The 20,659-nt window shown below is 37.2% G+C and overlaps 1 protein-coding gene across 4 annotated transcripts in view; it reads left to right on the forward strand.

The window, feature by feature from the left end:
• The window catches only part of Map2 (microtubule associated protein 2), a 258,740-nt gene that overhangs the window by 68,815 nt on the left and 169,266 nt on the right, over positions 1-20,659 (forward strand). For all 4 annotated transcript variants that reach the window (XM_029476932.1, XM_029476965.1, XM_029476969.1 and 1 more), the window contains exon 2: positions 5,791-5,841. The gene's annotated coding sequence lies outside the window, so the exon portion shown is untranslated. The remainder of the gene's footprint in view (positions 1-5,790; positions 5,842-20,659) is intronic.

Raw genomic sequence — 20,659 nt, forward strand, 5'->3', positions numbered from 1 at the left:
TTTCTGCCTCCCCAACCAAAGCAGTCTCAGGTCCCGCGCGATTGGACTGGAGCAGAAGCTGTGTTCCACTCACCAGAAGTCTCAAGATCCTGTGGCGGGTGTTGTGGGTAGCTGGCGAGTGTCAGCAGACCCTGCGCCCTAGCTACCCTGCTGCTGGTCTACTTTATATTTATAAATTTACGTTTTATTGGGACAATGTCTCTGCCAAAATCGATGCTTCATCTCTGTTCACTTGGATGTCCATGGCCACCACCTAAATGGAGTGTTCTTCTTTCTCCCTTCAATCTCATATCTAGTCTATAGTCTCTGTCGATTAAATTTTATAATTATTCCATATTTTAATTTAAAATCTTCAAGCATCACACTGCTAATCCTCTGACACAGCTTGTAGTTCCTCTGAATCTTTATCCACATAACAGGATTTCATCCTACCCCTACACTTTAATCCTTTATAGTTTTGCTCATATTTTCTCATGAAAAAGAGGCATATTCTGCTATGCATCAGTTATTGATTTTTTTTTTCTTCTACAAGCCCTCCTACACCAATGGATTCGATTAAATAAACCTTTGAATGAGAATAAATATTAGATTCCAAAATGCTGAACAAGGTTTGGTTTTGAAATGACACTGTAACATTCCAAGAAGTGTTGGAGAGATTGTTCAGTGGTTAGGAACATGTACTATTCTTGTAGAGGAACTCAGCTCCCAGAACCCATACCACGTGGCTTACACCTGCCTGTAGCAGCAGTTCTGGGGACTCAGACACCTCCGACCTCTGTGGGCCTCTGCACTCATGTGCACATACCTACCACAAACACAAAATTAAAAATAAAATAAATCATAAAAATAAAGACATATATTACAAATAAATAAATGCACTCCAATTTAAAAATAAAAAAAATTTTTTTTGATGATCTGTGGTTTCAATACCCCAAATTTTATTTCTAGTGTAATTTTTCCAAGGGGGAAACAGGGAAAACAGCAAAGGTAGAAAAAGTGACTTTCAGCAGACAGCTGACTTTGCTAATTACTTGGTAACTGTCTCTGCTGTTGCCAGGTTTTATTCCTTATGAGGTTTAAACAGGCTCACATCTGTTTGATATATATGTAATGTATGAACTGGCTATCCCCATATGATTTAATGTGGGCAAGAAAGTCTTTCTCATTGTTAAAAGGGGAATACGCTCTATAAACTAACTTTAAGATTAATTTCTGACATTTCTTTTACCTTTTGGGAGAGGAGAGACAGGACAGAAAAATGGTGATTTTAATATGCTGATACATTATGTTGCCTGAAGGCAGATGCCAGATCCCATTGAAAAGAATTCTCTTTGAATTATGCTCAGGGCTTTGTTTAGCAAAATACTACACAAATGTCTTGACCTGTGTGTTTGAAGTGGCAGATGGTCCCTGTGGAGACCGAGCCTTGGGGCAGCATAAATCTTCACTATTTTGTGCCTATTTCCTCAATAGCTGGGCTGCATTTTTTTTCCAAACTTCAGATTGCTGCTGAAGAAGCAGCTGCAAGTGTGAGTGTTACCCTTAAGCACAAATGAACTGAAAAAGACCACAGGACAGGTGGGGTTCACTAGTGCAGAGGCCCACAATTCTGCCTCCTTGTGAGGATGTATTCATCCAATACTTTTAAATAAAACATGTTTATATTAAGGTGCATAAAGTAATACCTTGGGCTATGCATGTTAGTTTAGAATACTGCATACACAAGAAAATGAGCACATTGAGACAAATTAGCATGCCTACCTTCTCACTGTTACCTTGTTATTTTTATATTCTCGCTTACTTTTTATTTTTTTTATCTTTTTACCTGTATTCCTTGTCTTAGGAGTTACTAACTTTTAACCACCATCCCATACATTAACCATCTTCTACATTAGGCCTCTGAGGTTCTTCAGCTTTAGTCACCGTACAGTTCATCAAGCCTCTGTGTTCTTCAAAGGGAGTGGCCTTTGCTGTCCACTGGGCCTCCATTACTTTTGTCCTATACACCTGTGATCGTTTTATTCTTTTTCCTTATATCTCTCCATTGCCCTAACCCTCCTCTTTCTCTGAACTACCTACCCTTTGATTTTGTAAGTTTAGCTTTTTTTTCTTGTCTTTCTTTTTTCATATTAATTTCATGTATGCAATTATGTAGCATTTTGTATTTTGTGTACATATGTGTGTATGTATATGTGTATAATATCTTGCAGGTTTATCATATTCCTGTAACGAGTCAGATTTCTTCTTTAGGGCAGGCTCATATTGCAGTATCTGTGTGTGTGTGTGTGTGTGTGTGTGTGTGTATCTGTGCATGGGAGTTGTGTTTCTAGGACTATTTTGGTGAATATTTCAGTTGTTCCCTTATATCTATCTATCTATCTATATATATATTGTATTATAAATAATGCTGCAGTATATGAATAATATGAACATGCATATTAATATGTACATACATAGTCTGAAGATACAAGCACAGATATCTATTGAAGGTAATGATTTTATTTTCTTTGGGACTTATGGGTCATATAATACTTTGATTTAAATTTTGGGTTACCATGTAACATTTGCCAGAGTGCCTATACTAATTTACATTTCCACAAATGGTGTATAAATGCATCATGTTAATTGCCTTTTTTATCTCTATAATAGTATGTCTGACTAAAGCAACTCAAAGGAGGAAGGATATATTTGGGCTCATGTCTGAGGCAAAGCGTGTTGTCTGTGATAGTTCTGTGTTGACCGCAGTGTATCCCACTGCTTGCTCAAGGAAGCAGAAAGCTAGGCCCCAAACCAAGCAGTCTTCTTTGAGTCCCACTCTAGCGACTGGCTAGTTCACAGTCACGAAGGTTCTGCCATTTCCCAAATCAGCACCACCAACTGGGACAATTGTCAAACATGGGAACCCATGGGGGGGTTGGGCGGGGAGATTACAGACCATGCTGGAGCATGTTCTCTTCTGCCCACAGGCTTGTCAGTCCTTGTTATCCTTAATCATCTTAATCAAAGCCATAATAACAGGTATGAGATGACACCACGCTTTGATTTTGATTTACATGCTCATGATTAGCTCTGCTGAACGCTGTTCTGTACTGACTGGTCATTTTAGACTTTCTTTAGAAAATATTCTATTAAGGTTCTTTGCTCTTTTTTAATATAGTTGCTTTTGTTTGTTGCTTTGAGCAGTGTGAATTTCTTATATATTTTGGTTGTAAGATACTTAGCAAACACATGATTTGAAATGTCTTCTCCTTTTGTTCTGCTGTCAGGCACCTTTTACCTTGATTGCCCTTGGGTTTTGTTCCTGGAGGCTTTGGAGTCATCTGGCTTTGTCAGTGTGAATGCCACGGAGTTTATTCTCTGTGAATCTCCTCCTATACAAATTTTATAATTTCAGGTCTGAAAATTAAATTCTTAATCCACTTGATTTGATTATTACATATGGTAGAAGATAAAGGTTCGTTTTGATCCCTTTGCAGGTGTCTATTCAGCTTTCCCAGACCCAGTCCTTAGGGAAAACATCCCTTCAATGGAGGTCAAACGAAACAAGGGTACGATTTTTATTCCCTCAAGCCCTCAAAAGTGTTTTCAACTATCTTCTAAAACTTGGCAAAGAATCAAAGACATATTGAACTGAGCACGTTTGCTTATTCACTATTAACTAAATAGATCTGTTCTTTGTGTTGAGCACCATGCTAAATTCACAAATACATGGTCCACACAACTAAAGTAACATTAATACTTTAAATTTGAATTTAACTTGTGCTGTCTTGAGCAGAAAATGTGTAAGACATTTGAGGTGCCACGAAACTGGAAATAGTAGTGTCAGTGAGGGGTCACTCTCAAGGACAATTTAGAATATTTAGAATACTGTGCCAATCACATGACATACAGTCAGGTTTATTTGTCTCATCTCCTGTCTCTGAAAAAGTCCCCAAAGGGTCATTTTATTTTAAGTACAAAAATATGCATTGGAGAGTGAAGATGTAGACTCTAATTAACTTAAAAGGGTGTTAAAGATACTGGGATATTTAATATGCTGAGGGGTTCTCAGCAAAGAGTGGCTCTTATCACATGGTCAATTTAAAACACAAATGAGCAATTCCACATAGACTTTCACTGGCTCCAAGAAATAATGAACCATAGTCACCTAACATCTGAATTAAGTGGTGGCATCACCCTGGTACTAAATATCTACTAAATAGCCGAGCAGGTTTGTGTTCTGTATAACATGCAAGATCCTAGGGACACCGTATCACTGCTTTATTAAGTAAAATCTATGTAGCATGAAAGTTATAATTTTAACCATTTAAAATGTTCAGTACACTGTAGCTGCTCAGACATACCAGAAGAGGGATATGGATTCCATTACAGATGGTTGTGAGACACCATGTGGTTGCTGGGAATTGAACTTAGCACCTCTAGAAGAGCACTTTGTACCCTTAATTGCTGAGCCATCTCTCCAGCCCCCCTGTTCAATTCTTATATAAAGAAACTACTATAATAGTTAAGATGCACAACAATTCCATATTAAGTTGAGTGCATTGTTGCTGCTTATTGATATTTTTATTACTTGTCTTTGTGCTATTCTTTCCATTAAATCATGATTGTTGGGTGTGACCTTAGTGCATAGACTTGGCTTAAATATTTGATAATGAAACATTTCTGACATGTAGGCATATGTTAACTTGCAGCAATCAGTTAATACAGATGATTGTAGAAGCTTCTCGGTTTTTTAAATGGAATCATTGTTGTGAATAATTTTTTAAGCAAGTTGAGAATTTCATTTTTTCCCATGCTTTAGTTCTTTCTTTTCTGGTCCAGAGGACGGGCTGGTTTTCACCACAGACTCTTTGAAAAAGTGTCTTCCCTTGAAATTCCCCTTCTTTTTTCCTGTCCTCCGACCATGTGCTTTACCACAAATTTTCGTCTCAGCATATTTTAATGGCCAGGCTTATGCACAGGGGACCAATGAGAAGACTGTTAAATTGCCAATGAAATTGCCTTCTTTGACCTTGACTACCTTTGGACTGATTGATGATCCTGGACTAAAGATCTACAGACTTTCTGTGGGTATTAAATCAGATTAAAGATCTGTCTTAGACGGTCCAGGCTGTTATAACAAACATATTGTAGATGGGGTGGCTTATAAACAACAGAGATTTATTTCCCAAGCTCAGAATGCTGAAAACACCAAGGTCATCAATTCAGTGACTGATGAGGTTCAATTCTGCATAGATAGATGGCTGCTACCTTGCTGTCCTTACCTGGCAAAAGGAACAAAGGAGCGTCCATGTTGTCATTTCTATAAGGACACTAGTCTTAGTTGCTTTATTTCTGAATTTCTCATTTATAATCATACAGTTGTCTCCAGTACCCATCTCATCTCATCACGTTGATGAAAATATACGGCAGGGTCCAAATGAGTTAATTTCATTACTAAGAAAATATCCAGGGCAAATGGTGGTATCTTACAAGTCAAAGGTGGGTTATTTTCGACTATATATGCTTAGGAATTCTTTGAATGCATAAAATGCTGAAAGCAAAAATCAGAACTAATGTTGACATTTATTACATGTTTTAAAAATGAAACCTAAAATTTACTGTGAATTTACAAGTTACTTCTACACAAGCATGGTGTGTTGTAAAGCGATCTATGTCAGCCAATACATTTTAGGGCACAATAAACAAGTTGTTTAACGCCTGCCTTGGCTTTCCTTCTTAGACAAAGAAAGGCTGACTTACCTGACTGATTTAATCTAATGGTGTTATTTTTTTTTCTTTTCCTTTTAGATTTATATTGATCTGAACCAACCTATATTGTGACTGCTGGCAAGAATTAAGGTCAGTGCTGTGCTTATATTGATTGTGAACTAGCTTAAATAAGCTTTTATAAGGGCTTTTTGAGTCTTTAGCTTGCTGGTTCAGGATATTCTGCCCAGAGTGTGGCCAAGAGCAGGATCAAGTATGAACGGTATACATCACACCATGGCTCACTAATAAACACCATTGTGTTTATTAGTAATGTATTTGTTTTACATTACTTTGGTTATTGAATGTTTTACCTCTGTCACCTCACTAGCTAAGTTTTGGTGAAATAAATGTGCCCTCATTTTAGTTCCTTAAAAGATAAACAAAGGCTGGCTTATACTTAAAAGGATGGTTTACTTTCTGAATTATACAGGAAAACACATTTAGTTCCACAATTTGTTCCTCAAACAGAACACATGATGTAAGGAAAGCAGAGTTGAAAGTGCATTTGTGANTCACTAATGTTAATTAACGAGCAGAATGTTAAGATGTCCTTTCTTTGTTCTGTTTTCTCATTAGCTGGCTTTTAGGAGCCACTCTAAACAGCTTCATCTGAGGTTGGAGTAATAACAGAGCCTTAGAGGTCCCTCACACAGATGGGCTTGGGAATCTATTTATCCCCTCTATTTTCTTCTGTAGGACAGGAATTCAGAATGAAAAATAAATTTATAAACTAAGCCCTGAAGGCAAGGAGGATTTTTCACTGCTCATAAAGAGCAGAACACCAGGTGTTGCTAGATTGGTGCCTGGGCTTTTTGTTAAAGAGTAACTTAAAGAAAACACTGGGCTTTCATTCTTGCTTACATTAACCAAGAATTTCCATTCTAAACTCTGTATTTAACTCTTTGAGTCAAAGTGCCTAATATATAGCAGGCACAGAGTAAATAAGTACTTTTTCTGGCCACAATTCTAATGTCACTGTCCTGTTGCCAGTAACACACACGCACATGCACACGCACACGCACACGCACACACACCTCACCCTCCCTCTGTCAGGTGAATGGGTACTATTATTTCTTTTTTGTCTTTTTCAAGTGCATATGGTGCTTTCCTGTTGTTTAATCTGTATGAAATTAAATAAATAAATAAAACCTGTTGGATTTAAGCCTATTGGTAGTTAGCTATGTAATAAAGAAAAAAATAGGGTAGATTTTTGCTCAGGATGATTTAAAAACTATTTATTAATCGTTACTTAATATTTGACATACTTTGGGGTTAAATGAGCATTGAAATACTTAACTTAGCCTAGCATTTTTTTTTAATTTACTCCTTAGTATAGTCTAAATAAATGACTATGCATTCAAATATATATTTCTTTATTATTATTATTATTATCATGATTATTATTAATTGAATCAATGCTGACAATTTCATATATGTAGATAATACATACAATTACTCATCTCCCACCCTCTCTTAGCTCCTTTCCACTCCCTTGCCTACACATCTCTTCCTTGCATTCTGGTTTGTTTCCTTTATGACCCTCCAAGTTTAACCCACTGGACTTGTGGCCATGCATTTGGAGCTATTCCTTGGAGCTTGGTGGGTCAGCAGCAGAGGCACAGGTGAAAACAGTGACCCCACTTTCCCTAGAATCAATCACTAGTCAATGGTTCCTAAGTAGAGGATTGAGCCCCATGTGTCTTTCCTCCATCCATGACAAACTGTGAAAAGAGCCAGTCTTGCTCAGGCCCAGTGCAAATTACTACAGCCTCTCAGTTCATGACTTCAATGGCTAGGTTCCACCCAGAGAATAGCATTTCAGGGCCCTTCTCCTGGCCTCTTGCTTCTTATAATCTTCTAACGACCTGTGTACTCACCTTCAGTCACTGCAAAAAGAGGCATCTGGGATTGAGACTGAGAGTAGCATTTGTCTGTGTGTATAGTGTATATATTTAGAAGACACATTAATACTTAAGTAAGTTTAGCTCCTTCCTTGGGCCTATGACCTTTCCAGGCATTATTGTTGGCTGGGATTTTAGTACCAGACATAGATTGTCTCCTGAGGTCTAGGCTTCAAATTCATTCAGGGGCTATTGGTTTTCACCAGAACAATTGTGCCATTTTTGAGCAGGTGAGCTGTTCTTGAATGACAGCTTGGTTTTATAGTCCATAGGGTTCACAGCTGGGTAAGTCTACTGACGGGTCCATTTCTCTTGAAGCTGCCAGCACTGCACCTCCCACACTTTGAAAATTAGCCACTAAGGAAGAAATTTCCAACTCAGTTCTGGCTTGCTTCTCTTAGAGCTAAGGTGGGTGGTGTCCTCAGAATAGGCTCTCATCCTCTAGTTCTTGTGGACAACCCAAAAGACTCACAACCTGCATGGTATGGGGTGGGGAGCTCTGTCACCTTCCAATCCAACAATTCTCATGGTAGGATAACATATCTGGCACTGTAATTTTGTTTAGTAACCTACTGCATCTGGGAGCAGTATTATCTCACCATGCAGAGTGTCTCCACTCAATCCCTAGTTATGTCTTTAAATTTGGTTGCAATATAGTAAGTTTCCATATAACTTTAAACACACACACATTTCATTTTTGTTAGCATTTCCCCCACTCTCTTGCTCCCCTACTGTGTAATTACCCTGTCTGTATAATTGTATGTGTTTTTTGGTGTGAATGCATATATGTACTTATGCATGCAGAAGACAGAGGACAACCCCGGGTAACCTGGGCACCGTCCACCTTACTTTGAGGTCTTTTGTTGGTCTGGGCAGAAAAAGGTTAAGATAACTGGCCAAAAAGTAGGAGTGATCCCCCTGCCTCTACCTTCCTGGCAGGAGGATTACAAGAGTGACCATGCTCAGCTTTCTTGCAGGGCTCCTGGTGATCAGGTCCCCATGCGTACACTGAAAACTCTGCCATGTCCCCATCCATGTCCAAAGACCCAGTGACTTCTTACTTCTTAAGTAAAGTCAATATAAAGTAGGAGATAAGTACTTATTAAGGAACAGTCATGAGATGTTTAATGTTAAGCCAAACAGCATAACTTTCATTTTATATAACTAAACTTTCATTTATATATAACTAAACAATGTTAATTTTACTGGCTTTGTGACTTTCTACTTAAGCAGATTGTCCAAATTATGCAGCTTAAGTAACTATTATATTTTCTAGAATTTAATTGACCTGAAGATAGGCAAGAGTGTTTGTTTTGCAATGGTTCCTCAGAGAAGGAACTCCAGAACCCTGACAAATGGAAAAATGACACCTAGGACCTCCATGTCATTGAAAACTTTCTCTATATGTGATGTAGGAGTTACCATGCCATTCTAAAAATCTTAGTAATATTTTAAGAATTGACATTATTCTTAAAAACCTAAAAGAGATAGATCATAATGTCTTTAACCAGTATTTTATTTTAAAATTTTTATCCTTACTGTTTAAAAATAAATTATCTTTCTTTCTAAATTGATTCTTTTATTTCCTTTATTAAATATAAAGATAAAATGGAACTGTTATTGTATGTGAAGGTACATACAATACAGTCTTAACTTTGGTCCACTCAGACCCCCTTTCATCCAAGAAATTTTTATGTTCCTCTGGTTATACAAAGGAGGTATACTAGTAAAACATTTTAGTGGTATGAGATCAAAAGAAATTTAATTAAGACACTTAATTTGTTATACAGATAATTGTGGCCTTTCACTAAAGATTAAAGCAAATTTGCATATTAATGAAATGGTCAGACCTAGTTTTACACAAAGAATTAAACCTTGGCTGAATATTTGATACTCTAGGATATAGATTTTCTTCAACACTCTTTAGAGTTGATCTGTACTTTACAATCCAATATTATGAATGCCACATGACATAAATATCTAATGCAAACAGCAAGGAGCATATCACAAAGTGCTGGAAATTATTCCCTAGTCCCAGGCCAAAATTTATTTAATGACTTTTTATAAATTTAAATTCAAATTAACAACTTAAGTGGCAAGTTTTACAATCCAACATTCTAACACAGTGTGATCTGAAGTTATAATAATTTGATGCATGCTGAGGCATAGTGATAGGGAAATATTAATGGCCTTTGGTTTCTGTAATTACGTTTCTATAAGAATGAAGACTTTCTCAATAGAGGCCATGATGCAACCCAGGGCATGCAGAGGGCTCAACTCAGAGCCAATGTTCCAGGGAACACATTTTGGCTTTCAGAGAGGGAAGGCACATACCGTGGAAAGTGCACATGTACTGTGTTCTGAACCAAGACTGCTGTGAATTCATATGACTCAACACAGGCAGACACTGCCAGAAACAGCCTGGATTCAAGACCTATTTGACTTTGAATTGAATTCTGATCACTGTGCATTCAGATACCTTTTACTTTTGTTGAACATTTGAGGTTCCCACATTAACTTATACACTCTGTATGGTTTCATAACTTTGCTATCTTCTGACCATATTCTTTTCTTCATTGTATACATGAACAGGCATTAAAAATTTCCCTAATGATGTCAGAACTCTCTGTCTGTCTTTGACTCTGTCTGTCTTTCTGTCTGTCTCTGTGGGAGGGGGGATTACCATTGGCACCCTCCTTCTGCTCTAAAAGACAGAAAATGTCCATGGAATTATCAGCTAATGATCTGGAGTATACTGCTTCCTGCAGGACCATCTCAATACTCTGAGAGCAACCTTCCCTCCCTGTGTGACTGGGTTTGGTTAAAGCACTTGTGTTAGAGGTTAGAAGATACTGTGATGTCTTGGTACTTGGATTCCTTAGATGCTTTCCTCTAAGTGCATCAATAATAATTATATAAAAGACAAAAGACCCGATGATGATCCTGTGTCCCGGAACAGTCTGGGCTCTGTTTCCATTGCCTGATTTGGCTTAGTTTGACCTCTGATGCCTTCTGCATGCAAGACTGCTGAGTGTTCCCTGGTTAAATGTATCACCTGGAAAATTAAAACTACATCAACTTGGATTTTATATTTCAACAAAATGAGGTGTCATATTACTGTGAATCTTAAACCATAAGTTTTCTATGGCTTTTAAAAAAACATTTTCTTTTCCTAGATTTTATACAATAAATTCCAATGGTTCTCTTAAGACAGGAAGTAAAATTAATGAGGATCTTAAAGTGGATTGTTATGGAAAATCCTAAAATATATGAATGACATGCTATTGTGTATAACCAGAAAGTAATTTCTCCATACCGTGCTAAGTGATACTGCCCTCCCTCTCTCACCCATCATCCTCTTCCTTATCTTCCTGTGTTTGTCTGTCCTGTGTGCATGTGTGATGGGTATATGTGTCCAAGCAAGGCAAGTCCAGAGGCTTACGTTTGTTATCTACCAAAGCTCTCCACCTTATTGTTATGTTTTACGTAACTTAAGGTTTAATTTACAAGATTCTGAACGGTGAGGTGCATGAGGTTTCTTATTTGAACTGCTTCTCTGTCAATCATCACTGAAGTCCCATGGCTTTACTTGCTATCCCATGAACTCTTTTAAAATTATTTTACGTGTTCAGAAATTTTACATATGTATTCAGTAACCTTTGTTCCCCATTTCCCTGTCTTATTCCCCATCTACTGCTAAGTTCTTTCTTCCCACTAAGTTCTGTCTCCCTCCTACTTTTATGACTTCTTTGTGTGCATGACCCAAGATGTCAGAGCATAGTGAGAGATTACAGACCAAATTAGGGAACGGATTAATGACTATAATACTGAAGAAAATGGTAGTTCCTCTCCAAGCCATAGTTAACTGCCAGTGGGGCCTCACTGATCTTTCTCCTACCCAAAAATAACATGAGTTTGGGCCCAGTTATAGTCCCCAGTTAGGGGACTATAACCTCGATTACAGTGATGTTGTAGGATAGTGACTGTTATATCCTGTAGGCATCTTTTTGTTGTATATCTCCCTGTCCTCTGGCTCTTATATCTTATTTTCTAAGACAGGGTCTCTTAGTTCACCAGTTTGGTTAGGCTGCCTGGCCAAAAACGTTTACAGCTCTGCTTATCTCTCTGCATCACCATCCCTAGGGTTATTGAATGCACTACTTTGCCATTTTGCAAGGGTGCTGCGGACTTGAGCTTGCCACACCATCACCCCAGTTCTGATAAGATATTCTGTAACAGAGATAATCATCCATAAGCTAAATAGCATGTCACCCAGGTTATATATATATATGTGTGTGTGTGTGTGTGTGTGTTAATGTTATTCTAGTTATATTAAAATGGGAGGAAAGGTTCCCTTAGAGTTCTATTAGAGAGCTGGGTTGCTTTGAGCCATCGTGGTTCAGGATGAAATTCCACAAGCTTCCCAGTAAACGTCCCAACACTGTCTTGGGAAGGAGCTGAGTTTCCCCTCCAGCATACCTCATGGCTTCACATATCTCTCCCAGCACTTAATTCCTGCCTCATTCCTTCTGTCATGACTATTTCCAGCTATGCCTGATCCCCAAAGCAACCAGTAGGCTATTTGAGGAGTGCTGGTATCCTAACCCTCTGTTCTTTGCTCTGGTAGATTCTTCCAGAAGATAGATTTCAGAAATATGTATTTAATAAATTACAACTGCATCAGCTAATAAACAATTTCATAACATATCTATGAACTAGAGAATACCTAGGTGTTTATTTGCATATGTTACAGTAATCTTTATTCTTACTTATTCTGTCCCTTTATGCTGGAAAATTGTGCCAAAAGATAGATAGATAGATAGATAGATAGATAGATAGATAGATAGATAGATAGATAGATGATAAGATAGATAGATGATAAGATAGATAGATAGATAGATAGATGATTAGATAGATAGATAGATAGATAGACAGACAGAATGATGGACTGTAAGGAATAATCACTCTCCCAAAACACACTGAAGCAATATTGCTAATATATTTAATTTTGGAAGTGATACACATAGTTAATAGTTTGCACTTTCATGAATGATGCAAAGCTGCTAAAGTCACACTAAAAAATGGAAGCACTCATTAGTCCTAGGAGAGTGTGCTTTTCTGTGCAGCTTCCTGAAATATGAGCTGTCATAGACATGTGTTTTCAATTTTTATTTACTTATTCATTGTTGACATATGGTCTCTGTATTTAGCTCAGCCTGGCCTGGAACTTGTGAACTTGTGATATTCCTACTTCAGCTTCCCAAGTACAGAATCACTGCTGTGGCCGAAACTTGAAACTTTCTCCTCCTCTTCCTCTTCCTCCTCCTCTTCCTCTTCCTTCTCCTCCTCCCTCTTCTTCCTCCTCCTCCCTCTTCCTCCTCCTCCCTCTTCCTCCTCCCTTCTCCTCCTCCCTTCTCCTCCTCTTCCTCCTCTTCCTCCTCCTCTTCTTCCTCCTCTCTTCCTTCTTCTCCTCCTCTTCCTCCTCCTCCTTCAGGTAGTTTTTTGGTTTTGTTTTTCCTCCTGCTTACATTTTAAATGGGCCTGCAAGGTGGATCAACCAGAAAAGGTGTTTGTCACCAATTCTGAGAACATGAGTCCACTTCTTGGGGACTCCCATGGTAGAAGAGGAGACCTGACTTAAATGTGTTCTCTGACATCCATGACTGAGCTCTGGTATAAAACAACAATGAACCAGAACAACAACCCTTACAATAAGGAACAAGCTAATGATGTGACTGAATCAGAAGATGATCTGGTGATGTGGGAGAGGGGCTGGAAGTCTTACCATTACTGCTTATCTCTGTATATGGCCTACCCAAGAACTTCATTAATATAAGCCCCAGAAATTGCTTCCTTTTTGATAGTTTTGATATAGTGAGGAAGGAGACTGTTGTCATAAAATATAAAAACATTACCCACTGGAAATGTTTTAAAGAACAAGGGATATTTTGCTTTTTCCATATGAGAAAATATTAGTCTAGCTGATTGCTTTTTCCTTAAGTAAGTGTAGTATCAAGTGACTGCAAATGAAAACCCTGTGGAGTCATGTTCATACTGACTCAGAGCTTATGAAATCAATGCTGCAGGTTTGATGTACTGGACAGCTAATCTTTATTCTTTTATTACATTTATCTAAAAGGAAGGATAGCATTTCACAGAATAATTCAGCTAAGTTTTTTTTACTTAAATTTGCCTTACATCACCGTAGGGCAGCTCAGATAGCTAAGCAAGCAGATTTCCTACTTATGTAAGGAGCCCATCCTTTAGAAACCTCTTACCTTATGTCACACTTACTGAAAGGTAAGAATTTATATTTTAGAAGGGGCATATTCATTATTGCTGCTCTGCTCCTATACATCAGCATAAGGGTTGTTTAACTTTTGCATTCATTTCAGAATAGAAAATGAGGATTTGTTTCAGAAGATAACAATTATATAGCACATATATATCATATGTAGTAGATTCTACACGGATGATAGATGATTAGATGGAGGACGGGTACATAGATATTTTAGTAGATAGATGGGAACAGTGAATAATAAAAGGTCTTTACTTCTGTAACTACTTTTTGCCTCATTTCTACAGAGGATGAAATTCTCTTCTTTTTCTTAAGGAAAATGCAGGGAGTAATTTAAAAACATAAAAACGTTAGTTGAAAAACTCCTGTTGTGTTTAGCAAAGCAGTGTGGCCAGGATTGTATTGTGTGCCATTGAGTGTTATCATGTAACACTTTGGAGGCTTTGCTCAGTTTACTTTCTTCCTATCACAACAGATTTACTTACAAAAGAGCTGCATTATGTGGGGCACCAGATGTATTATCCATATGTCTCCATGTCTTTATTCCGCTACGATGCCATCTCTCCTCTTTTAAGATTTCTATGCCTGTCAAGTAAGATTTACCTTCTGAAAATGGAGCGAGTAGTCCTTAGAACATGAATTTGAAAATGGAGATAGGGGTTCGGAACTTTTTTTTTATTGTCTTCATTTTATGACTAGAAGGACTTAGTCACACAACCAAGTATAATTTCTATAACACATTATTCTGTGACATGAAACAACTTATAAAAATTTAGAAAAATCTTTATGGAATGGAAATAAATAGAAAAAGACATATTTACCCAACTGTAGTTGATTGCTTATAATATGCACATATGAATCATTCTGGGATGGCTTAAGTTAGAAAACAGAGATCTTTGGAGTGATCAATCCATGGAAGATTTTCATATTTCTGCTTAAAGAAAACTTCCTCTGTAGGTCGAAAACCAGTTCCAGCCTTGCTGTTACAGCTAACCGCCATGTCCTACAAGCTCATTAGCATTTCAAGAAACATCTATGGTTTCATCTTTAAGGAAATATAAACCATCCATTACAAATACCTTCTCCAGAGTAGAGGATAAACTAAAAAATAGATATTAAAGGAGGGAAAGGTATTTTCATGGAGAAGAATCTGGAAGTCGCAGTTTTGATAATTAGTAAAATTAAGAACAAGAACACCATCTTCTTCTGTCCATTTTTATTTTCATAGGTTTCTTCTTTTATTGTTCTGTTAGATAGGTTTGAAAAAATGAGCCTGCCAGCAGGACGTTTTACTTGATGAGCAGCTTAATAGATACAAATCCTTTCCAATTCCACTTTAACTTGCTATTATCTCTTAGGGATCCAGGTCTGTTTGAGACCATCTGGTTGTAACATTACAGGCGAGGACCTTGGGACTTGGCAGACCTCTAGGGGTTTTCTACCAGTTTTATATATTTTAAAATTAAGGTGTAAATCTTTTCCTATTAGTGACCCGAATGAAGCATGTACAAGCGTCCAATTAGCCTATAAAGTTAATGATCAGAAATTACATTTACATATTCATGGTTGGCTATTATGCAGACAATCAGTGGACTGTTTCACATGAATGTGGAACAACATAAGAAATTGCTGTTGTTCTACATTTATGATGACTTCAGTTACCTTCAAACATTTCATAGTGGTTGACTGGTCATATAGCTATTAGAATTATCTATCCCAAAGGAGTTAAACAAATTTACTTTCCTCTATAAAATATCTTCCTCTCTCTTCCTGCTGACCTAGAATTACTACTGTGTTCCTTTGACTTTGTAGGGACTGAGTAAATATTAGCTACTTTTTATATTCTCACATCTGGTAACTTTTGTTCAACTTTCTTATATTTTATCAAAGATGCCCAGTACCAAAAAATGTTTTAATGTTGTTTTTCACAAAATTCAAAGAATATTCATTTCCGTGTATGTATGAAAGAGATGCAGAAGTCAAATACAGTATCTAACAACAAACTATAGTTAAAAAAAAAGCATGATATGACTTTCTGTCACAATCTATGAAACATAAAAAGGTTTTAGAATGTGGTTAGTTTCATTTGTTTTGTTTTGTTTTTCTCAAAAAAGTAGACAAATATCTTCTATTTAATCTAGTAGCATTTTCTCCTCTGCCATGGTTTGATCAGAGATAGAATTAGATGCTCAGTACTGACCCCACAAAGCCCACATGGCTTTTACCATGTACCTGCATTCCATCATGACCATGAATAGTGTCTTACTCCGATTGTCAGACAGTGAAGCCGAATGTAGGAGTCAGTGGGTAACCCGACCTCACAAAGAAATACAATATTGAACAAAGATGAAGGGCAGCATAGAGCACAGAAGGAAAAAATGAATAAAGAGTCAACTCACAGGAAATGTCTTAAGGTAACAAATACTTATTTAACATGGAACAACAGGAATTTTTTTATGTTGTTTGAGAGTATATAAAATCGAAGGTAGGAACTGCTTTTTACACAGTGGTCCTGGCCACAAGGTCAGTGCTTGAAAACTCACAGAATTTTATTTTAATGTTTAATGAAAAATAACCTACCTTGAATATAAGAATACTAAGATACTAATAGAAATGACAATTCAATGAAATGCTAAGGGTACACATAACTTTGTGAGGCGATGCAGGGAAGATATAATTAGCTGTGACTTATAAAGACCACATTTTAGAGAATGATTTAAAGGCAAACAGAATGTAAAAGGCACAAGAGAAAAGGGATCACTGGGAAAGGTCCTTGAAGGGGTCTGAGGATGCCTAGCCTAGAGAAAGCAACGGGGTGGGAAGCTGACATGACCAATAGGTTTGAGCTCACTTTCTGTTTCTTTCCTTTTCCCTCAACTTTGTACAAACATTTGCTGAACTGCTCTTGTGTATCAATGTGAACAGAAAATGAGCCCATATGAAGAATTTACATGCTCTGTGCATACAATAGTCACAACCTAAAATGCTCCTGCAGATGTCAGTTCCAACAGTCTCCATGTATGTATGTATGTATGTATGTCTATATGTATGTATATCTGTATATATGTGAATATATACATATATACTTATATATGTATATATATTTAACTTAGACTTTGTGAAAAGAAAGAAAAATATCAGCATTTTAATATGTGGGCACTAAATATTCCATCTAGTGCTCTTCATAGCCATATTTATTTTATTTTGGCATTAGTATATCAAAATTTTTATAAGCAAAGGAAAATATGAGAATAAAATATCTTTTCTTAAAATTTCAGATGGGAAAATTTGAATTTATAATCTTCTAAAATATCTAGAAGGGCTATTTCCCAGGGGAAAGGATTAATTGGAATATAAGTTGCAGGGAAAATATATGATTAAAAATAAAATCTTTAGACCATGCAAACCTCTTCACAGAGATAGTACTCGAAAAATAAACCACCATTTTTTTAAAGTATATTTTATTCTGTTTTGTTTCAGGTCGAATAAGCATTAAGCCAGAATACATTGCACATTCCAAACAACTTGCTAAGAGACTACAGATAAGAAAATTCCAACCTTTAATACATCCAAACAAACACCCTACTTTAAGTACAGTAACTAGTCCATAAGACTCTAGTCCACTAGTCTCTCAGGGTTAAAATCTGGTAACAGGGGTGACCATCTGTTAGCCAATTGGTTTTTATGAGAGAAAAGAAAACATCTTGTTCTTTAAAAAGGTGTATTTTTATTTTTAAATGTGTGTGTGTGTGTGTGTGTGTGTGTGTGTGTGTGTGTGTGTAGGAGCCTCTTGAGGGCAGAACTGTTAGATTTCCTGGAGATGAGGTCACAGGTAATTGTGAGCTGTCTGACACGGGTACCTGGAACCAAGCTTGGGTCCTCTGGAAGCGCAGTGCATACTCTTAAACACTGAGCCATCTCTGTAGACCATATCTTGTACTTTGTCAGAAAACAGATCTGTAGCTTAAGACAAGGTATCAACTGCAGGTCATTGCTCCAATGGGCCTTCCTTCACACTTGCTTCTCAAAAGGCAGCTCTGGGTCCTCTTGGTGAGACTAGTTTGAGGCCTATTCAACTATTATCCAATTTCTATTCACTGGGAAAGGGAAACAAAGAGATCCTCAAAGAAAAGTAAGCATGTACATTTTCTTTCTGGCTTTCAGAACCAATTTGTTACTCTTTAACTGTAAAATAAATAAAGTAACCAGTTCCTGAGAACAGTACTCCATGATCAGACTTGTGTCTTTGAATATTTGTATGTATTCCAAAAACAAAGACAAGTGTGCATTTAGTAGAAAGTGAGGAGTCAAGTTGTCACTACCCAGTGACCTGAGTGCTGCCTGCCCCTGCTCCGGGGATGGGACCACTGCAGGCTTTGAGGGGAATGAAGGCCTCCCTGGGAAGAGCAGAAGGGATGGCATGAAAGAACTTAATGGACTCTGAAAATGCGCCTATGAATGGACATTCGCAGCTCCTTGACACATTTCACTTAAACTGCTCAACTTTAAGATCTGCTGCTCTTGTTCAAATGCAAATGACTGGCCATCTGCCTTTTTCTTAAATACATAAATAAAAATAAATAAAGACCAGCAGGAGCACACTGAAGGTCACTGACCCTAATCACTGCCATTATGAGCTTTCTGAGAGTAATCAGGCAGGTTTCGCCCAGGGTGAGCATCTGCAGATGATGCAGAGATCAGAAGATTGCTAAAGACTGGCTTCCCTATAGACAGCCAGTGATTCACTCCCTAACATATCTACATATGCAGAGCCCAAATTCACAGGCTCTAATAATAGTATTCCCTCCCTATTCTTTCCTCTTTGGTTTGCGGTTCCTTAAAACTTAGTTGGAATTATTTAAAGTGCACATTTGCCTGTAAATATAATTAGAATTCTCAAGAAGGATGTGGAGAAAACAGGCTAATAGTGACTAATACTGGGAACTTTCACCTACACAAATGGTGCTTCTCGACACAAGGAGAAAAGAATGTCACAAGATTGGCTCAGGCTTTCTGGAATGTCATTTCATGTGACTTTATCCTACTTGAGTTTATTTATTTATTTATTTATACTATTTTATGCAGACTAATTTTTTATTCCAGCTGTTCAGGGATGGCACTTGCATCCCTGCATCATCAGTCAAGAAAATACTCAATTGGAAGGGCAGACCTTATTTCAAATGATGAGGATGGATGTTCAAAGGAGAACTCTTGAGATCTCTTTTGGAGATATTTCTTTAGCAAGGCAAATCGTAATTATAAGGTTATTTTCCATCACAATGTTGTTTCTTAAGACATTTTAAACAATATTATATTCATTGAGCCCGACTCTGCTACCTTTCATGCTGTTCGGGACTTGTAGTTTTAAATATCATTACGCACTATCACATTTACTTTTAATTTCTCATTTAATAATCTTAAGCAAAATTCTGTGTATACTAAATTGCATGCTGGGATATGTGGCAGATATCTTTCAGTGATTTGGTTTATCTGACAATGTTAGGTTAAAGATGCCATTAGAAAAATAGGTATGGCTTCTCTTGTTTTTGAAAGTCAGTTGTTATTCCCACTCTCCTCCAAAGACTTGGGTTCCTAAATATTCATTTTTAATCTTCTATTTTAGAATTGAGGCAGGCTGAAGTCATTTTGAGTGTATGTAAAATATGTGTATCATTTACCCATAAAACAAATGCTTTATTGAGTACTACTTTGTGCCAAGAAGTGTGCTGGAGGACAGCAAGATGGGAGTCATACTGCTCACAGTTACCGAGCACATGACAGCCTTCTGGATGTGTGCATCGACTTTACAACACACTTGTGTGATGCATCAGAGCATGAAGTATAAATTTCTAAACAATTACTGTGCTGTGCACTGTCTGCATGGCCTGAGCAAAAGCCATGGCATTTGCTACAAAGCAGTATCACAGCTGAAACTCAAGAGTGTCAGAGAAGTGTGTTGTGAAGGTGTGATCTTAAGAGATTTTAAAATCTCATAATGGCATTTTGGAGAGATGGTTTAGTGGTTAAGAACACTCGCTGCTCTTTTGGAGGACCCAGCACTTTCCAGCACTTCCATGGTAACTCACAACTGTCTATAACATCCCTCTTCTAGCTGTTGTATATATTAAGTACACATGTTGTAACTCGTATATATTTTCCTGAAAAAAATATAATATGACATAATATAATACTCACAAATGTGTAAGTATATATATATGTATATATATATATATATATATGAGTGTATATATATTAATTCATGAAAATGCTCATATGTATAACATACAAATGAATTCTTTTTTAAAACCTGATGTTTTTAAAAGTTTGGCTATGGTCACCCTTGTCTAGGGCCCACTTTGCTATCATGAGGAATACAGGATGCTGAATTATATTGTAACATTTTTATTCTCCTTTCATCTGGATGTCTTCATACTACCTCTTTATAAACACTGTAATCTCATTTTTGAGTGGGTGAGGGGAGCATTTCAGTTGTAAGGGCTGATGTCTCTCCTTTCCTATTTCTCAAAGAAAGAATACAAAAGCATTAGAGGTTTGGAACTGCGTCAGTCAGGCCTTTGAGCCTTTCATAGAGAAAATGAGAAACACAGCCATGAGCCACCTCAGCAGAACCAGGAATCTGCGATTTATGCTCCATAGGCTACACTCTACTATTTGTTGGAGAAACGTGTACATGCCAAAATATATAATT

Source organism: Mus caroli, chromosome 1, assembly GCF_900094665.2.
Source record: "Mus caroli chromosome 1, CAROLI_EIJ_v1.1, whole genome shotgun sequence".
In the NCBI taxonomy this organism is placed as follows: domain Eukaryota; kingdom Metazoa; phylum Chordata; class Mammalia; order Rodentia; family Muridae; genus Mus; species Mus caroli.